We start from the raw sequence: 22,005 nt of genomic DNA on the forward strand, positions 1-22,005 counted from the left end.
AGTAGGAGAGCTGAAAACTGAATCTGTCCTCGGACTTCAGAATCACCTCTCTCCACTCCCCCCACATCGCTTCCTTTTCAGACAGAGTTTTCCTTAGTGCTCTCAGATTTGATGCAGGAGAATTTTTTGCCCCTTTCATGGACACAAAGATGAGAGGAGCCCCAGATGGCAACCCTGTGAATCCCTGCCACAGATCCTCCCACAAAGTCTACCATCCTCATTCCATCACGGCTCAGATACACTCAAGGAAGGGTGGAGAGTCGCGGTGGGAGGAGAGCACAGCTCCTGGCAGCCACCGACAGGGAATCTACAGAGGCAGGTGCCAAGACCTAATCCGTCCCTTGTTATTCAGAGATCCTGGTATTCCATGGGCATGGCTCTGGAATCTATGCAGAATGCGGCAATGATTGCTAGAGAGGATTCTTGGGAGGGTCCAGCGGACTCCTAGTTCAGAGCTCCTTCAGGAAAGGTAGCCGTGGATAAAACACGACATTGGGAATAAGGTAAGCTGGGTTCTGGTCCCAGCGTTCTGTAGCTGTTGGACCTTGGGCCAAATAACCTCATCTCTATATTTAAAGGTCCCTTTCTGTAAAATGAAGGGTTTGGCTTGACTAAATGATTCCTAAGGCCTTTCCAGCTCTAAATTCTATGATCCTTGCTCTCAAGAAGCTTACAGTCTAATGATGTGGCCAGTACACACACAGAAAGAGGAAGAGAGGGAGGGAAAGAGAGAGAGAGAGAGAGAGAGAGAGAGAGAGAGAGAGAGAGAGAGAGAGAGTGTCAGAGTCATGTGGTGCAGTAAAAAAAGTCCTGGACTTCAAACATGGGTTGGAATCCTCTCTATATTATTATAATAGGCAGCTATATGGGACAGCAGATAGAACAATGGACTTAAAATATCATCAAATCTAGCCTCAGATACTTCCTAGCTATGAGACCCTGGGCAAGTCAACCTCAGTTTCTTCAACTGTAAAATGAGAACAATAAAAGCATTTACCTCATGGGATTGTTGTGAGGATTGAATGAGATCATACTCATAAAGCACTAAACACAGCACCTGGCATATACTAGGTGCTTAATGCTTGTTTCCATCTTTCCATAATGAGCAATCTACTTCTGTCCTGAAATAAGAGCAGTGTGGCACAGACCATTAGGACTCTCAGGAGGGGCAGCTAGGTGGCAAAGTAGATAGAGTCCTGGCCCTGGAGTCAGGAGGACCTGTGTTCAAATTGGACTTCAGATTTTACTAGCTGTGTGACCCTGGGCAAGTCACTTAAAGAAAGAAAGAAAGAACTCTCAGGAGACAGCAGACTTACTTAAAAAAAGAGAGAGAGATACAGTCAGTCCATAATAGTCCCATATAATCTTAAGTGATTCAGCCAAGAGGTAAACAAAAAAGATTTCACAGGAGGGAGAGGGCTCATCTGTGAGGGAAGAGGAGAAATAAGAGAGGTACTAGATATAATAGAAAAAGCCATGCGTTTGGAGTCAGAGGAATCGGGTTCAAGTTTTGACTCTCTCACTTACTATTTGTATGATCCCAGGCAAGTCACTTGATCTTTAAATTTCCTCAGTTGTAAAATGAAGCTTTGGACTAGAGTAACTCTAAGGTCCTTCCAGATTTAAATCAGTGACTGTATGATGCCAGAAACAGCTAGACCCCTGACTCTAGAGTCAAAAAAACCTGAGTTCAAATCTAAACTCAGACTTCTACTAGCAATGCAATACTGGGAAAATGCCTTAACTTCTATCTACCTCCATTTCCCCATTAGCAAAATGGCAAGATAATATTTTTCAAGAGCTTTACAAACCTTAAAGTATTATATAAAAGCTAGCTATTAATAATAATAATAACTAACATTGACATAGTACTTAAAGGTACCAAAATCACATTACAAACATTTCATTTGATCCTGACAATAACCCTGAGGGGAAGGTGCCACAGGTATTATAATCTCAAATTAACAAAATAAGACACTGAAACACTGAGAAATGACTTTTCCATGGCGTCAAGGCTTGTAAATTGTAGAGGTGCCAGGACAAAAATAGGGCAATCAAGGCCCTCGTGGAGTCTACATTCTGTCAAGGGAGACAACATGTACATAGAAGGATGTGCCAGAGCCAGCTCCAACCTGTTTTTGAGAGCATGTCATTAGGGTTCTAATTAGTTTGTTTTTTTTTTTAACTTTTTTTCAAGGTGGGCATTTACACCTTCACAGTCAGCAAACCAACAAATGAAAGACTTGATTTGTTATTTTCTTAATTATCTAGATTTAAGAAAGTGATGGAGAAAATGGCAATAATGCAAATTAAACTCAGAAGTGTGTAGTGTGAACTTCTCCCCCTCCCCTTCCCCAGAAAGCTAGCTGTTAAATACCCCTGTTACATGTCTAAGTATAAACAAAATAAACGTAAGGTTATGGGAGGACACTAGCTTCATGTAGTGAATAGCAGAAACAAGATTCAAGCTCGGGTTTTCTAGTGATCCTTTGATTGAATCATATTATCACATTTCTCACCCAAGGTGGAGGTGGGGAGGGGCAGGTGTGCTTTATACAGAGTGTTCCTAAAGTCCGGACACATAGGAAATCTCATTAATTATGCATATTTTCAAGAAATGAAATGAATGAAATTTTCAACATTTTATTTAATTAGCATAAATGAGATTTCATAGGAAGACATAGGAAACACACAGGAAATGTCATTAATTTAATTTAATTAATCTCATTAATATGGAAAATAGTCCAATAGCTAATGAAAGCTTTTATTCCATATGAAATTGTCATGGCTAAAATTTGTGCTAATTAAATAAAATGTTGTTAAAAATTTCATTCATTTCATTTCTTGAAAATATGCATAGTTAGTGAGATTTCCTATGTGTCTGGACTTTAGGGACATCCTGTATATCTATACTTGCTAGCTCCCTTCCTCCAGTTTTTCCTTCTCCTCAACCTCCTCTATATTCCTTATCCTAACTCTTAATTAATTAACCCTTAGTCTTCTCTCCTTCCCTGCAAACTTTTTCCAAGCACCTATTGTCTGCTTTATGCAAAGCTTCAAGCATAAAAAAAGAAAAATACAAGTGTGGATTCCGTCTCTAGCAGCTAGCCTCAGGGGGTTATTCTCCTTGCCGGGGATGGCTGGGACCCAGCTCGCCAACCATATGTTGCAGTCTTCCAATTACACTTCTCCAGGGGGAATACACGCTGAGGGCACTCTTGTACTGCTCCTGGTTATTACTGTTTTCATGGTGTCTCTGGAAAGACTTGAGACTCCGGACTGAGCAGTAGCAATAGCCTTCTTCTTCATCCCTTTTGCCAGCCCCTCCAGCCCCCACAACTGAGAGGTAAGCCAGTCTCATCACTGGCAGTAGATGCCTGACTCCAGTGGAGACCCAGGACGGTCACGTGCTTTCAGAAACCGCTTTGCACACTACCAATGTGACTTCAAGAGCGTCTGAGATACGCTCCTGCTCCCCACATGTTCGTCCAATATTCAACAAACCTTTATTACCATGCCTGCTGAGCTTCCAGGGAGCTCTAGAATTTAGATCACAGGGGGAGCTAGGATGCCTAGAGCCATTGAGTTAAAAGGGTCCTTAGATATTAATTGCCTTGGTTGGAGCTGAGGAAGCAGAGGCTTAGGAGAGAATCTATTGGCCTGAGGTCAAACAACCAATAAACTAAGATGTCAGCCCATCAACCTCCAAATTTGGACTCTTCACACCACTAAGACATGGTCATGCCACTGTGGAGCATGCAGTCTAGGAGGCTGACACAAACACAGATAAGTATAAGGCATAAAGATAATAATAAATAATAATAACTGACATTTAGATAGCATATTAAAGTTTGCAAAGTGCTTTACAAATGTCACGATATTGTAGTTGGGTGTAATAAATATTTGTTGACTGACAACAGACCTGGTAGGTGAGTGCTATTATTATTAATTATTATTTTTCTCATTTTATATTTGAAGAAACTGAAGCTGACCAATGCTAAGTGACAGGAACAAACCTCTAATAAATATCTAAGGAAGAGTTTGAACTCTGTTCTCTATCGCTCCAAGTCCAGAATTCTGTTCACTGTACCACCAAACTGTACACACAATAAATGCATCAGACACGTGTAAAGTGCTGTGGGAGGTTCAAAGGTTCTGTCAGAGGGATTAGAAAAAAAGTTCCCCAGAAGGTGGCCTCTCTGTCAGGTTTTAAGGGATGGATAAGAATACAACAGGTGAAGATGGGGAGGGGGAGGGGAACAGTCCAAGCAAAAGGAATCATGTGAGAAAAGGTTCCAAAATGAACCTTTGCCAATATTAGAAATTCCTCTCATGGGACAAATGTCTTTTATTCTCATTTGCAATGAAAACAAAGTCTGAAAGTGGGAGAGCACTAGGAAGGGACCACACAGGGACTTAAATCCAGTTTCACTAAGACTAAAAAGACTGATATAAAAATGCTTTTGTTGTTTGTTGTTGTTGTGGGGATAGGTTTCAGTGGGTAAAAGAAAACCCTCAAAAATGCTGGATGCCTGAAGGAACTGCAAAAAAGGAGAGTGAAGAATTCAAATCTAGGTTCTGACACTTAGGGGCTGTTTCTACCACTTACTTCACTTCAGATTCCTCATCTGAAAAAGGAAGATAATGATACTTGTTCTACGTTCTTCACAGGATTACTGGGAGGAAAGCACCTTAAAAACCCTAAAATGGTATGAAAATGTGAGTGATTCTTGTTGTTGCCATTATAATGTGGTTAGTTTCTAAAGTCCCACTTTCTCCATGAAACCTCCCCTGTCTACACCACCACTAAATAACTTTGAAACTAGTCCACTCTCATGCTGATATCTACCCCAGATTTTGGGAGAGCAGTAGAGGGGACCCCTGGCCTGAAAAAAAAAGTCTAGCCCATAAGGGATGGCAATCCTGAAGACTAACACTTTCCCTCAAAAAGAAACAAGCAAAAGCTGAAATCATTTCAGTGAAGAGGCAAAGAGGGAGCTGTCCAAAGAACCTGATGAAAATGGCCCCAGAAATTCTCTGACTAGCTTAGATTTTAAAAGATCTGCAGAAGAAGCAAAGTGAATGTGCATCTGTGGATAGTGTTGGGAAATTTAAAGCTCAAAATGAGCAGATGATGGCAACAAAAAAGGGTTGTTTCGTTTTGTTTTTTAAAAAGCGATATTGAAAAGAAAAAAGAGGATAAAGAAAGACTTAGGACATCTACTCAGTATGGATCTCAAGGGAACAGATGGCAATAAAAAGGCAGAAATATTAAACTCTTAGTTTGCTTCTGCAAAGGTGAATGATCTTGTTCCTGGGAACGACAGAGATAAAGGAATAAAGACATAAAACACAAGCGTAAACAAATTACAAGAAAGCACTTAGCTGCCCTTGATGAGGTCAAGTCTCAAGATTCAGGCAAGCTACATAGACAGGGCACTAAAAAATATGGCAGGCATGAATGTCGAGCAGCTGTCAGTGATCATAGGATGACTGTGGAGAATAGACTATAAGCCTGGAAAGGTGATAATGTTTTCTCAATTTAAAAAAAAAAGTCCTTGTCAAGCTCTAGACTAAATTGCTAAAGGTATGATTAGCAAAAATCTAAAAAAGAAAGCAATGTTCACTTCCACAAGAATAGTAAAGTCAATAAGTATATTTATTTATTTATTGCTTTTTGGAGAGCAGTTAGGGTCAAATGACTTGCCCAAGATCACATGGCTAGTTTTTGTGTTAAGTGTCTGAGGTCAGATTTGAACTCAGGTCCTCCTGACTCCAAGGCCAGTGCTCTATTCACTGCAATAAGTATTTATTAAACAATTAATTTCTTTTTTTTTTTTACCTAGACTGGTAGCTGAAGGAAGTGCTATTGACAAAATTTACCTGGATACTGGCAAAACATTTGAGAAAGTCCCCCATGTTTTTCTTTTTGGAAAATACAAAATGGGAGTACAGCTGTCATTAAAATCATAAATTTCAGAATTGGTAGAATAATTCAACCCGGAAAGTAATTGATGGCTCCCTATCAACTTGTAGATGCTCTGTGGAATGTCCAAGTATTTGGACCTATGCTTTTTAATATTTTCATCAGTGACCTTAATGAAGAATTGATGGCACATTTATCAGATTTGTAGATGACTCAAAGCTAGGAGGTCCAGTTCAGTGGCGTCAAACTCAAACACTAAATAATACACAAGGATCCCTGTGGCCCACACATAGACTTAGCTATGTTCTATTGTGTTTTTATTGGTTTTGTTAAAAATTTCCTAATTACATCTTACACTGGTTCAGGCCACACTCTGGAGAACTGAGCCTGGGCAGTGTGTTTGACATCTCTGGTTTAGGTAATCTGTTAGACGGAAGTCAGAATCCAAAAAGATCTCTTATCGACTAGAATAATCGACCTATTAGAAATTAGAATCAGAAAGCTAATTTCTAATGAAATTTTGTTGGGATATACCAGAAATCCTACAATTGAGTTTTTTAAATCAACTTCATATAATAAGTAAAATAAATAATAAAAATTTTTTAAAATAGGAGACATGAATAGCCATTTATTTTAGGGGAAAAACGAGTTCATGCTTGATGAGGCAAAAGTGAAATAGGGCAGACAAGAAAAGCCCCCAAAAGCCTTTTAGATCTCTTTTTTTTTTAACCAGACCTGTGATTTCACTGGAGTTGGGAACTCCCAATGAGGAAATACTTCAACCAATGCACACTTGCCACTGTTCTGCATTCTATGGTATTAGAGAGTGTTTGAGGCAAAGGGGGTAAGTGTTTTTGTCTATCCTTATCCAGCCAAAACGTCCTAGAGACAGGATTTCGCTCTTGGTCTTGCTGACTCTGAGCTTGGACTCCATCCAGTATACCACCTTGCTTCTCTCACACGTAAAACCAGAAAGGCGTACCATTCAGAATAAGGGAAGTGACAGTCACCACAATATACTGCCTTGGTCAGCCACATCTATGGAATCATTTTCAGTCTGGGACACTACATTTTAGATCAGTATAAAAAAATTCTCTACAATTGGAGCTACCCACAAGTGAATTGAGGTACCTCTAGAGGTAGGGAGAACCCCATCACTGGAGGGCTTTGAGCAAAGCCTGGATGGCTGCTTGCCAAGGATGCCATAGAAGGAATTCTTATTAAGATACATATTGGATTTGATAACCTTGGTGTTTCTTCCTAACTAAGATTCTGTGATTAAATTTGAGACTGATGAGGATATGAGATTATAGAGGCAGCTTCCTTGCAGTTTGTTGGGAATTACACCATCACAAGAGTGTTCTTTGTTCCTTTTGGAGGGAAGGGCACAGGGAGGGGCTCAGATATCTCCACTAGGCAAGCAGGGCAGGGAGGTGGTATTTCTGTGTACAAGTATCCCCTTTGAGAATAGCAGCCATGGTCACTGGTCATGTCCATCAAGGGCCATAGAACCAGTGTCCCCTGGCCTCTGACTCTGGCACACCACAAAGAGGAGACAAAGGCTTGGCAGGCATTGCCAACTATACATGGCTCTGATCTTGTTACAAGCCCTTTAAAGTCTGATGTGCATAAGATTTCCAGAAGTTTACAGTATGGCTCCAGGCATGACTCCCCAGGAATACCAATAAGATATGGAAATGAAAGTCAGACATCCACAGGGAAAACCACACATGTAACCTGGCTCCCCAGAGCTGGTCTGTTTGGTCACAAAGAGGTGTCACCACACTTTATTTTTTTCCCTGATTTCAAAACCTTTAGCTGCACAGTCCCCAGTAGAAGGGCAAGCCTAAACACCAACCCAGAAGCCTGGACTGGCTCTGCTTTTATATGCTTATTGATAAGCTTCACAATGGAAGAGTCACCAGCAGCACACTTGTTTTCTTCCTGACCCACAAGTCAACTACCTTGCCTCCCTCCCTGGTAATGGCAATGTGAGTTGAGTGGTTTACCAAGACCTACCGCAGGGCACTGATATTGCCAATAGAATATGCCAGTGAAGAAACAAGAGTCCCTGGACTTCTTGTTGCTTACTTGAGAAGCATTTCCTTGTGCCTTGTATTACAGGGGCTTCCAGTCCTTAAGAAGGGTGACAGTGGGGGGTGGGCAGCAATTAAACTCTGTCTACCACAGGAGGCACAAGCAGTGATTTGTCATTTGAGGTTTAGCAGGAGTGCCAGATTTAGGTCATCAAACTGTCCCACCTAGTCTGCCACTAATGACCCTGAACCTGAGTTATCCATCATTCCACCTACTAGTTTGGGGACATAGAAGGTACATCAAAAGACCCTCCTGTACCTGAGGGCAGTGTGAATAAGTTCTCAACACATACAGAAAGTTCCATTCTGATCAGACTAAAGAAATCTTCTTTATCAGCAATTTGAAGATAGGAGGCACACATTAGATTGGGCTTTGACCCTAATGAAGGAGGTCATGGGACACTGACATACATGACCAGTGATCACGGATGCTCTCACAAGGAAACTCAAATACAGAAATGGCCCCTCACATCTTGCTTGCCTAAAGGAGGCAACTGAACCCCTCCCCATTCTCCCTGGAGGAACAAAGAACCCTCACATGATGGTGGGATCTCCAAGAAACTGAGGTTCACAAGGAGGAATATTCTTCCCTGGAAAAATGGTAGCTCTTCCTCTGGGGAGTTACCAACAGTCTCAAAACAGTTCCTGAAATATCTTTGTAGGGTCACATCACCCAGCCCAGGTCCAATTCCCACAATCCCTGTCTTTTATCCATTCTATATACCCCGGCCCCTTCCTCTTGGTCCAGGCTTCTTACACATTAGCCCCCTTCATGCCCTCTGTGGTCCAGTCTTACCGGCCAAGAAACTCAGCCCGGGCACCACCTTCTCTATGCAGCCTTTCCCCCTCATCCTCCTAATTGCTAATGCTGTTTAGAGGGAGTGAGGCTAAAGGACTTTGCACAACACTGTCTCACTTCAATTCACCCACAGGTTAAAACATCACCCCGTGATGTCATTGATCCTCTTTGAAAACCGAGGACAAACAACTCCTTCCATTCTCCGTGATTTCTCACAGAAGTCATCAGTCACTGGAGACAAGCATTTTCAGTGCCCTGGCTTGTAAGTTGTCTGGATATAAAGACTTGCACTTGTGCCCCTGTCCAGGGGAAGCAGGAGAGATCAGAAGTCTTGCTCACGGACACCAATAACTTCACCTCATTATGTTTTATCCAGATTGGGTCAGAGGAGAGTCAGAGAGAGACTCTGGGTAATCCCCCACATTTCCCAATCTCTGGAGGTTTATCATGGGTGTTCAGGTTGTGGGTTTGTTTTCATCTTCCCTCTGTGGGGAACCACTGTGATTTTCTGGAGCCTGGGGGTAGAGGGTGTGGTAACTACCTCCCCACCCCCAACTTCATTGCAAGGCCTGCTTGTGTGATGTGTAATTATGACAGGGTCCTAGCACTTAATTGCTAATGAGTAAACAAGAGCTGCCCCTATGGCTCCTCTAGGAAAGATAGAATGAGTCTGGGTCTCAGCAAACAATCAAAGATCAAAGAACACAGGTGTCTGAACAGGAGACAGACCAGTTAGAGAAAGAGACCCAAAAAAAAAAAAAAAGGAAAGGGGGAGGGGCGTCCTGTGGAAGCTTTGAAGCAGACACCATGTCAACTTAACCACCTCTATTTACAGATGGGGAAACTGAGGCTCTAGGGAGGTTAAAGTATCCCATGGGTTAATATATAACAGAGATGGGATTCCAGATTATTCCTTTTACTTTGAATCATAAAAAGAAACCAAGGAAAGCCCTCAATGCTTTAGGTAGATCCTCTATGGAGAGGCAAGGACAAGAGGATACAGATGTGTTGTGATCAGTATTGATCATGAGGAAGGAGTGCTGTCCTTCAAGTCCTTAAAGAGATCTTTATTGTGGCTGAGTAGGAAAAGCCCTGATGCTGGGTTCAAATCCCACCTGTGACACTCCTTACCTGCAAATGCTTAAGCATCTCTAGGCCCTGGTTCCCTCATCTGTAAAATGAAGGGCTGGCACTATGTGGCCTTCCAGTTTTGGCTCTGGTCAGTCAACATGCACTTATTACGTGCTTGCTATCTAACTAACAAATATAGGGTAAGGGACTGGGTGGTTGTTTTTGAGTTGTTTTAGTCATATCCTACTCTTTGTGACCCCATTTGGGGTTTTCTGGAGTGGTTTGCCATTTCCTTCTCCATCTCATTTTATAGATGAGGGAACTGAGGCAAATAGTGTTAAGTGATTTACCCAGTCAGACAACCAGGAAGTGTCTAAGGCCAGATTTGAATTCATGAGGATGAGTCTTCCTGATTCCCAGACCAGTGCTCTATCCACTGCACCACTTAGTTACCCAGAGGGGCTGGGTATGCACAGACAAAAGTGAAAGAAATCCTATACTCAAGGAGTTCTGATGGAAGAGATATTTACTTATAGGTGTCCCAAAAGTCTTAGTGCAATTTTAAGTTTTAATAGCTTGATGAAGCAGTTAAATGGAGAGTACATCAGTCCTGGAGTCAGGAAGGATATACCTGAGACATTAAACTCCAGCAGCAGGACAAAAATCAAGAGGACTAGCAATGGCCCTGAGATGCAATGGACAACCTTGGTGTCTTCAACATCTGACCAAGCTCTAAGCTCTCCACAGGGTCTGCTTCAGCCACCTTCATGGCCACTGGAACAAATCCACTGGGAGAAGCCCTCACATGCTTGGGGTAGACAGCCTCCAGCTCACCAACAGGTTTGTGTCTGGTCAGTTGCCCTCAACCTGGTTTAACCCATCTGCAGATACAGTTTGCCAGGGTGCGGCTGCTGCACATGCTACAGCTTCTTGGAACCACAGGTGGGCACCAAAAATGGCTGAATGGCCTTCACACCAGAGGTACCAGTCCTCCCTGAACACCCCTTGCACCCCAATGGAAGGTATATCGAAAGACTGGAGGTGAGCAAGTACCATACAGGGACAGTCTAGTACAAGGGAAAGAACCTGGATTCATCATCAAAGAACCTGGGCCCTGACACCATTTATTGGATCTTGGGCCCTCTACAGTTCTTCATCTGCAGCATAAAAGAACAGAACTTGGTGACCTCTAAGGTCTCTTGTAGCCCTAAATCCATGATCCCACAATCCCTGTTCTCAAAAAGTCTGGTCAATCCAGAAAACATTCACTGAGCATCTAGAGTACTGGTGAATCCCAGAAAATGTAGACCATGACCTTAATATAGATCACTGACAAAACTCTAGAAAATACTACTAAATGGGTAACTTATGAACACCTAAGAAGGGAAGAGGTTCCTTCAGATAAAGCATGCTAAAATTACCTGATTGTGTCATAATGGAAAGAACACTGAATTTAGAATCAGGACCTGAGTTCAAATCTTGGCCCTACCACTGTGTTGCCTTGAGCAAGTCACTTGATTTTTCTGGTGTTTCCAAAGAACTTCTACCTCTTTAAAATGTAGTGGTTGGACTAGATAAGGGGTTCTTCATCTTCTTTTGTGTCATGGATTCCTGTTCCCCCAGTACCCTATCTCCTATTTCTGTGCATTGCACAGGTTGCCCCTATGCCTAGAACACCTTTATCACCTGTGGAATAGGACCAGGGTTCCCCCTTTCCACAATAGGTATTAGTTTTTCCTAAAAGTCAATAAAGCTGTCCCTGAGACTTGGTTGGCCCCTGCCTCCCTTGTTACAGCTTCCTGGTCACCTCACATCACCTACATGGAATTGGGCCTTTCTGACTTGGTGGATTTCCTTACTGACCAGACAGGTTTTTCACATGGAGACAAGGTCAGGGTGGAAGTCACTGTTCAGAAAAGCCACAGTAGGGGTGGCTAGGTGGCACAGTGAATAGAGCACCATCCCTGGAGTCAGGAGGACCTGAGTTCAAATCTAGCCTCAGACACTTAACATACACACACAAAAAAACTAGCTGTGTGACCTTGGGAAAGTCATTTAACCTCAACTGCCCTCCAAAAAAGCAAAAAAAAAAAAAAAAGAATCCTTATCTTCCTCCAAGACTCAGCTCACCTACTTTCTCCTCCACAAAGTTTTCCCTCAACCATTCTCCCCCCAAGGTGTTAGTGCTTCCTCCCATCTCATTTTTTTGTCCTATATTTACTTGTGTATGTTTGTACTCCCTAATAGAAAGTAAGCTACTTGAGGGCAGGACTTGATTTGTTCTTGTCTGCATCTCCAGTGTGCAGCGCAGTGTCTTTCACATAATAGAAGCCTTAAAAATGTTGGTTAGGTTTAATTGAATTGTAAGGAACTAGGTCAGAAATCTTGTACTTTTTCCAAGAGACCTTGGGCTCACAGGGATTATCACCAGGTATGTTACCTAGAAGATTTGTCAAAATTTTGTAAATGAAATATTAAAATGTCAATGCAATGTTAACTGGCCCAAATGTCAAGACAAATACTCAGAGGGCCCACATCAAATGCAGAGCACCATCTCCCAGTAGTCTTTGATACTTTATCGGGGTCAGTGCTGGGAGGAGCTTTTGAGGCCATTTATTCTAACATACCTCACACAGGAATCCTCTCCACAACTACCCTAACCATACTAACAAAATTTTCAATCTTTATGCAAAGCCAAGACTGACCCAGCTACTTTAAAATACATTTAAACCTACATGTATGGGTATATGTATATATAATTTACATATGTGTATATAGTTATACATAATATATTCATGTATGTCTATAATATACTATAATGGTAACAGAATTTGAAAATCTTCCCTGACCTTTAATAGGCCAAAAGTAATCATATGGGGCCCGTGGTGGGAGGAATTTGCTGAAAGGTGGAGCAGAGGCCAAAGGAAACTGGGACCCAAAGCAGTTAGAACAGAGGGAGGAGAGAGGACACAGGCAAGAAGTCAAATAGGCTTGTGAGTATTTGTGGAAAGGCTTTAGGATGATGTTGTTCTCTGCAGTGTTATTGTGTATAGATTTCTTTGTTGCTATGATGAATTTGGTTTTCCGGTTTGGGATTCTGATGTCTGAATAAATGTTTTGCTTCTGTCTTCTATGTGGAAAATCTGTTATATTTTATGATTCAGAACTATACTGGTATATTCATAGTTGCCATTGATGCTGTGAATATTGTGTTGGTGTTATATATGCACATTGTGTGATATACACATGCATGCATGTATTATAACATATGTGTGTTTGCTGTGTGCAAATGTATATATGTGTGTGAATACATACACATGTGATGTGTGTGATGTATATTGTGTGATATACATGTGTGTTGCATGTTATGTTGTCTGGTGTATGTGTGATATACATATATGCTACTGTTCAGTCATATCTGACTCTTTGTGACCCCATTTGGGTTATCTTGGAAAAGATACTTGCCATTTTCTTCTCCAGCTCATTTTTAGATGAGGAAACTAAGGAAAACAGGGTAAAGTGACTTGCCCATGATCCCACAGCTATTAAGTGTCTGAAGTCAGATTTGAACTCATGGAGATAAGTCTTCCTGACTGGCACTCAGTCCACTGTGCCATCTAGTTGTCAGATAGATATAGATACAGATATGGATATGGATATATATGCACACACATATATGCCATTTACATATGTACGACACACACACAAACAATACCCAACACTAACATGCACAAAGCACTGTTTTAGGTCTTGGGGGGGGGACATCTAATGTTTAGGTAAGACAGGATCTTGCCCTCATGGAGTTTGCAGTCTCAAAAGCGAATGTTGATAGATAGCTATAAACACAATATTATGGGAAGAGTGCTGTGTGAAATGAGAAAGTTATAGAGCAAAGTACTGTGTGAAGGCTGAGACAGAAGGTCACTCCCAGCTAGAGGAGTCAGGGGACGCTCCAGCAGTCTGTGTCCTCATGGCCCTTCCAGCTGCAATCGTCTTTGTACCTTTCAGCTCCGCTTTTCTGTCTTCCGAGTCAAAAGGTCCCTCCCAACTCCGACGTTCTACATTCTAAGGTCCGTTCCAATTCTAACATTCCACGTCCTAAGTCCTAAGCTCCTTTTCACAGGAGACTATCACCTCTTTCAGGTGGTTCCTTAAATTCCCCATCTCATAGAAGACAATTCGTTCTCAGAATGGCCAGGAATCATGTGAGAGAATAGTGTATGTAGTTCACAGGCCACGAAGTTTGTTCCTTAGATAATTTTTCATTGCTCAGACCCAAATCTGAAATGAATCTATGAAGCAATAGTTATCAAAGACTATACAGTACTGGTTAGTCAATAAATATTTCTTAAGAACCCATTATGTGGCAGCTATCAATCAGAACTCATGAGGCGAAATAGGTTATTTTGATTACTTAAAAATAAAAGTCTTTTGCAAAAAAAAGCAATGTAACCAAAATAAAAAAGAAACAGAGAAAAAAAAATTGGCCAAAATAAATGATAAAATCACTCAAATCTAAAAGGAATTGGTACATATTTATTATAGTATGGAGTCATTTGCTATTGAGCAAGGAGTCAAAGGATATGAGTAGGAATTTCTAGGAAAAAATACAAATTAACTTTAAAAAGTCCAAACTCCTAAAAATGAGAGAAACCAAAACAACTCTGAGATGCCACCTTTTACACATCAAGGACAAGTAAAACATAATAAAATTCAACACTGGTCCAGATTTGGAAAAATATGCATGCTAATGCACTGTTAGTAGACCTACAAATTCATTCAATCTTCTTGGAAAGCAGTTAGGAATTATATAATGTCATAAAAATGTTCATATATTTTGACCCAATGATCCCATTACTAGAACAATACCCCTAAGGAGGTTATTGATAGGAAAAATAAAGCCCTGTTTGTGCAAAAGTATAGCAACATTATCTGCTATAGGGGGGAAAATGGTTACAAACTATGTGTCCAATGTTTGGAAAATGGCTAAACAAATTAGAGGGAATATGAATGGTATGGAATTTTTTGCCATAAGAAATAATGAATATGAAGCATATAAAAGAACATGGTAAAAAATTAACATAATGTTATGCAGAGTGAAGCCAGGATGGAAAGAAAAATATACATACTGAATATAACTTCTTTAATAAAGACAACAATAATATCAGCAAAACCCTGAAATTAAATTGAGGAGTCATAGAAACAGACAGAATGGGTTTGCTACAACCTTGTTAAAGTTAATATGCATGTTGTTAGTGACCTTTTAAAAAATATATATACTATAAATAACAGAAGTTTTGGGCAAATTTATAATAATTTAGAATCAATTTTTTCTTTCGTTTTTTATTTTCATTTATTGATTTGAACATTTGTAGTTATTGATGGAAAGATCAATTTTTTTTAAATCACAAGGTCCCTTCCCTCTGTTACATCCTATTAATATTCTTTCTTTTAAGATCCTTTCCAGGTCTGTATTCTATGCCTGAGACTGTCTCATAACATGAAAAATTTGTAATCCTTCTACTCAGGAAAAGTGGGAAAATAAATTCATGGTACCCCCAGAATCCTGAGACCAGTTGTCTGTTCACAAACATACACTTCGCCATATTGCAGAATAACGTTATGTTGACATAAGAAGCAAAATAAAAAGAAACCCTTGAAAGAGCAAACATTGATCCCCCAGTGTTTTCTCAATCTGCAGTCACACTGCCAAATTTGAGGGTTCCTCAGACCCTGTTTCCCAAAAGTCTTCTCTTGGTCCACTGTTTCTTACTAATCCCTAAAGTGTGAAAAGCAATTTCTTAATTCTTTCTCTCCTTATCTTCCAGCCCTTAGATTGTAAGCTCCTTGAGGGCAGGGACTGTCTTTTGTCTCTCTTTGTACAGCCCAATCCTTAGCACAGCACTTACTGTTTACTGATTGCTTGATTGATTTCTCCTGGTCTTTCCAACACCTTATCACCAGTTTCTCAGATAAGGCAAATCTCATCTTTTTGCCACATGAAGACTGGGAGACAGTGCAATAAGGTCTTTGATTAAAATTTCCTTCAGGCAGCTTCTTAGGTTCCCCAACAACATATATATATTTTTACATATATGTATACTTATTTATAGCTACATATACATACATTATATATGCAAAATTTAAAATAGGGGTGAAGCCCTAGCTGACTCATGATAAAGATGTAGATTTGAGACACACAGCTTCTTCCTCTAAGAAGTTTAAAGCACTTTAATTAATTAATTACAATCACAGCTCATATTTCTATAGCACTTGAAGAAGGTGGAGGGGAGGCAGACAGGCTTGTGGTTTCATTGCTTTAGGGAACTTCTGCTGAGAAAATTCCCTCTCTAAGTTCAGTCAATGCAAGCCTCTAGAAAGAGGGCTTAGATTCTTTCTCACTGTTTGGCTCAACATTGTCCCTCCTCCAGAATAAAGCTTTGGGAAAACATAAACAAAATTTAACTTTGGCTTATGTTTAGGGCCTCTCCAAAAGGAATAGGGAGGGAAAATTCAATATGTCGTGTAGATCAGACTTGGAACAGCTGCCTCCTTCACACAAAAGAAATGATCAACTCACATTGACAAAGCTTTAAAGTATGAGGCAATATACCATAATTTCTCTTATACTTTCCAGAAAGGTTGATATTTAAAATATTAAGACATGGAATACTTAGTAGGACTACTTAGCATTTTCACCAGAGTACTGTACTGTGTGAACAGCTTTTGCAGAGTCTATACTTTTTAGTAAACCAGGGCCTAGTTTGAGCATCATCTCCAAATGAAGTATAGATGTGGAAAAACATCTGTTACCTGTTGGGGTTCCTTCAACTGAGGAACTCCAGAACTCCAAAACTCCTAAGGTAGCCATAGGTCTCAGAAATGCTTCTCAGGGTCAACAATTTTTCACCTGTGCTCAGGAAAAGGTATAAAAAGAGGTATCCAGGGTCCATCAAGGTCACTTAGACGGCACATATGATCCTGCTACCATGTTTGAGAGGTCAAGATGGAAGGCAGTGGGGCGGCTAGATGGTGCAGTGAATAGAGCCCTTGCCCTGGAGTCAGGAGCACCTGAGTTCAAATTTGACTTCAGACATTTATCACTTAACTAACCATGTGACCTTGGGCAAGTCAAAACCCCAATTGACCTTCCTTCCCCCCCTCCAAAAAGCAAAAAAAAAAAATGGAAAGCAGGGTGGGGAGGGGGCAGAGAAGACAAAAGAGGGGGAAACCCTTGAAAGCCCAAGAGAGAAGCCCCCAGAGTCCCCACAATCTGCACAAATAGTAAGAGAGAACACAACAGGGCAAAGTCACTCTCTTTTTGGGCCATTGAGTCAGCAGATCCTTGAGACTCAGTGACAAATCCTCTTTCCTCTAAAAGGAGGGGGGGTCACAAGAGGTACACACAGGGATGCATTGGGGTGAATAGTGTCTGGAGCTCCCTGTTCATGTCTTTCAGAAAGAGGTGCAAACTCCTAAAGCCATGCTCCAATGGGATAACCTCTATTGTGTCTCCCAGCTCGGAACCTTACCTGTCACTCTGACAAGTTGAGGTAGGCATGCTACAGTTATCCTTTCCACATCTGACTTTCCCCATCACAGTTTTCATATATCAAAGGTCAGCATAAGAAGTTAAATGGGAATTTTAGGGGAAGTTTTTTTCAGAAGCCACAGACAACACATGAAGGCCAGCAGACAACACAGAGCCTATGACCAAATACTTCACCCAAATTTTACAATAAAGTACTGTAAACACCCCAAAAAAGAAAAAAATTCTGATTTCTTCTCTGGTACAAAGGGAAGACCAAACGATCTTACACAGATCTTCCAGATCACAGACATGCTGCATCCCCAACCTGGAGATGTGGAAAGGAAAACTGCATTTCTTTTCCTCATTACTTCAAAGACAGTAGAAAGGTGAAAGCATCCCAACCCTCACTGTATATTCTGTGAACTCCCTTGCAGCTCTAATATTCAAGCCTTTCTCCAAGACTAACTTCTTATCAGGCTACTGATAGCTTGACCTCATGCACATTGTGGTCACCTCTGCCCTGATGCCCAGATGTGCCGCCAGGGGTTCCCTTTCCTTTCCCACCCCATGGCTCTAACTGCATTACACAAAGCCTGCTCCCAAGTTAATGCATGTTTCATTTTCATTTATCATAAAAGTTTCCTTTTTAAGTCTTTTATTCTAAAAGAGGAAAGGAGAGAGAAAGAAAATTTTATTTGGCTCTCAGTAAGACATTTCAAACTCAATGACACCTCATTGATCCAGGGTTTACTGGTAAATCAAGAACGACTGGATCTTTGGGGGGGGGGGAGAATGTATCCATGAAACGTTTTTAGGTTTAAGCTACATCATAAACACTTTTTTTCCTATCACTTTAAGTCTAGACAGTGAACAAAACAGTACATTAAGCCTTGATTTGCAGCATTTGCTGATTTCTAAGGCATAAATGCTCACACTGACAATTTAATAGGAGCTAGGGTAACACATCACTGATTATTTGGCAGCCTCAGCTACCAGAGACCTTGTAAGTACCTTGAGGGCAGGGCCTGTGCCTCATTCATCATTATAGAACTGATCAGGACCTTATACAAGAAGCATCTTGGTATAAAGGGAAGAACAGCAGCCTGGGAATCCAAAGAATGTGGTACAGTGGAAATATCCCTGATCTTGGAGTCATAGGACCCGAGTTCAAATCCTGACTCTGCCACTTACTACTATGGTGACTTTGGATAAGTCATCTCAAGTCTCTGAGTCACCATTTCTTCATCTGTAAAATGACAGGGTTGGAATGGATGACCTTAACAGTTCTAGATCTATCATCTATGATCTTGGTTCTAGATCTGTCTGGGTTTGAATCCCACCTCTGACCCCTCACTTAAAATCTGTGTTCAAGTCACTTAACCTTTCTACACTTCAGTTTCCTCATCTATAAAATGGACCAAATACTATTTGCACTGTTTTTTAGGGTTGTTGTGAGGAAAGTGCTCTTCGTAAGGAATTAGAGCAGGTGGTGGTTGCTGTTTGCCCTTCATTATCCCAGAGGACCATGACATCAGGAAGTTGATGCCATGACTTGTAAATTAATTAGATTTAAGTGAGGGAGGGCTGTGCAAAGTCACCAGCCTCACTTTCTCTTCCGGAGCCATCTGGGTCCAGTGGCTATATATCGATCAGGACAACAGGAGATGGCCTCCATAGAGCACAGGACTTATAATGTGGAAGACCCAACTTCACATCTTGTCCAGTACTTAATGATTATGTGACTCCAGGCAAATCCTTTAACTTCTGTTGGCCTCAAGCTTCCTCATCTGCAAGAGGGGCATAATCATTGCTCCTGACTCCCAGAGTTGCTATGATCAAACAAGATAATGTTTGTAGCATGTTTTGCAAACTTCAAAGAACTATATAAATGCAAACTATTGCTATTATTATTAGGGCAGCTAGGTGGTACAATAGATAGAGTGCTGGGTCTGGACTTAGGAAGACCTGAGTTCAAATCCTGCCTCAAGCACTAGCTGCGTGACCCTGGGCAAGTACTTAACCCTGTTTGCCTCATTTTTATTATCTGTAAAATGAGCTGGGGAAGGAAACAACAAACTACTCCAGCATCTTTTCCGAGAAAACTCCAAATGGGGTTACAGAGAATCAGACAAGACTGACCAACAACAACTTTTTTTGTTGAGTCATTTTTTAAGGGAATTTATACAGATTTCGCATTCCCATTGTACAGATGAGGAAACTGAGGCTCAGAAAGATTAAGGAACTGGTCCATTATCACACAGTCAGTAAGTATCTGAGGCAAAATTCAAACCCAGGTGCTCTCTCCATCACCCCCATGAGGCTAACAATTCCATTCACCTGGTATGGTGAATCCTCTCTGCATTTAATTAGCTCTAGGCTGGTCCTCAGTAACCAACACACAAGGTGTCCCAGGCCATCCTTAAAACCTTCCCAGCTTAGTAGGACCCACTCTGTTTTGCTCCAGTAACACAGCCTTTGAGAACCCAGAGTCACCTCCGTGCCATGCGACATTCATTATTAGTGGAGGCCAGCACAGAGCAGCTACTTAATGAATGTTCAGTTAATCAACAAGCATTTATTCAGTATCCAATACATACAAAACACTCCTAGATAAAAAATGAAATGATACTGGGAAGAGGGGGCTGAGTCACTGTACAGATTTAGTCTGTTGGGACAAACAGTTCCCTTCTCTAAGGAGTCCAAAATACTTTAGAATTCTGACCCCAAGATCAAGGATATTTCCACTGTAATACTCAGTGGGTGGGGATGAAAGGGAAAGTAGATCTGTGGTTTCACTGGTGTAGGGAACTTGAGGTAAGAAACCCCCTTCTGTACAGTACAGATCATAGATAGCACCTTCTTTACAGCTTAGTCTGGGGGAGTTGTCTGGCTCACTAAGGGATTGTGACTTGTCCAGGATCACACAGAATTTGTCAGAGATGGGACTTGACCCCAGATGTGCCTGACTCTGAGGTCAGCACTCTTCATATTAGGCCAAACTCTCTCTCTATAAATCACCCAGATTTCTCAGATGATCTCCCAACCAAGTTACTAGCCGGGCTTGACCCTGTTTATCATACAAGACCAGACTGGACCAGGTACATTAACGGTGATATAGAGCTTTAAGGTTGAAAAATATTTTTTCTCAAAACTACCTGGTAAGGTAGGAACTTTAAGTATCACTGTTGTTTAGTTGTTTTCAGTCATTTCCAACTCTCTGTGATACCTTTTGGTTATTTTTTTTTTTGCAAACATACTGGAGAGGGTTGCCATTTCCTCCCCCAGTTCATTTTACAGATAAGGAAACTGAGGCAAACAGGGTTAAGTGGCTTGCCCAGGGTCACACAGCTAGTAAGTGTCTGAGGCCAGATTTGAACTCAGGAACATGAGTCTTCCTGACTCCAGACTTGGCACTCTATCTGTTGTACCACCTAACTGCTCAGTAAGTTTCATTAATCATTTTTTATGCTAAAAAAGAAGACCTGAGACATAGAGAAATAGAGGGTCTCTAAGGACCCTTATAGATCTAAATATTATATGTGATTTGCCCACTGTCATCCAGCTAGTAAATGTTACAGATACTGAGGCACAAACCCAAGTGTTCTATCTCTGGACTCCACACTCTTTCCCCTAGTCCCTAATGCCTCTTAGAAATACCATATTCATTTTTACTCTTGTTTATATCAGACAAAGAAGGAACCCAGAGAGACAAAAGGGAAGTTACTGGCCTTACATCACTTAGCAAATCACTGAAAAGGCATGAGCCAATCCTGGGGATGTAGAAACCAAGGGCTTATTGGGGAGAGCCTCTGACCTACAGATGTCCAACAGAAGTTTGCAAGAGCCATTCAGACAGAGAAAGGGGACCTGCATTACAAGCTCATTTACTCCCTTGTCATCTTGGACAAGCCACTCAGAATTTTATCATTTTTAAAATGAGGGGATTGGCCTAGAACAGCAGTCCTCAGTGTGGACCAAGGACTCCTGAGGTTCCCCAACACCCTTTCAGGGAGTCTGAGAGGTCAAAACTATTTTGATAATACTTAGATGCTTTAGTCTCCCTCGTGGCAGAATTCAATAGCTATGACCCACCAGGAACACATCTCTTTAAGGGAATCTTTAGTAAATTTTAATTGTGGAACCTGAGAACAAAATGTTTAAGAACCACTAGACAAGATCCCAGGTCTTAATCTATAATCCTAGAGCCTCCCTCTGTTATCTCCAATTCACCTTCTCTGTACATAGTTATTTGTATATTTTCTCCCCCCATTAAACTGTGAGATCTGTAAGAGCAGAGATAGCCTTTTGCCTTTCTTTGCAACCCCAGTGTTTAGCATAATACCTGGCACATGGTAAGCTTCAATAAATGTTTATTGACAGATCAACTGAATAGTTCTGTGACTCAAGGCCCAGGCACTCCCTATACCTTCTGGGTTCACTTGGACTTCTGTCAATTTCAGGTGAATGACTGCAAACCATCCATTTCTCTTTTTGAATCTTGCCCCTCAAATTCTCCAAGAAAATTTCTAGAGAATACTCAAAGTGTAGCTTCTGATAGGGCTGTGGTGTACCAGGTAGGGGA

General features: G+C 41.1%; 1 long non-coding RNA gene across 6 annotated transcripts in view; it reads left to right on the top strand.

Annotated features, from left to right (window-relative positions):
* The first annotated feature begins 211 nt into the window (after window positions 1-211).
* The window catches only part of LOC138146794 (uncharacterized), a 30,485-nt gene continuing 8,691 nt past the window's right edge, over window positions 212-22,005 (top strand). The window contains exons 1-4 of one of the 6 annotated variants that reach the window (XR_011164600.1): window positions 212-503; window positions 4,492-4,719; window positions 8,955-9,083; window positions 10,640-10,732. This is a non-coding gene — a long non-coding RNA (uncharacterized lncRNA). Of the gene's footprint in view, window positions 504-4,491; window positions 4,720-6,659; window positions 6,771-8,954; window positions 9,525-10,639; window positions 10,733-22,005 lie in introns of those variants that run through there. The other 5 variants (XR_011164597.1, XR_011164598.1, XR_011164601.1 and 2 more) reach the window with 5 other exon arrangements.

The sequence above is a fragment of the Petaurus breviceps genome, unplaced genomic scaffold, assembly GCF_028583685.1.
Source record: "Petaurus breviceps papuanus isolate PSGF00001 unplaced genomic scaffold, PetGlider_PUasm1.0 90775, whole genome shotgun sequence".
Taxonomy (NCBI): Eukaryota; Metazoa; Chordata; class Mammalia; order Diprotodontia; family Petauridae; genus Petaurus; species Petaurus breviceps.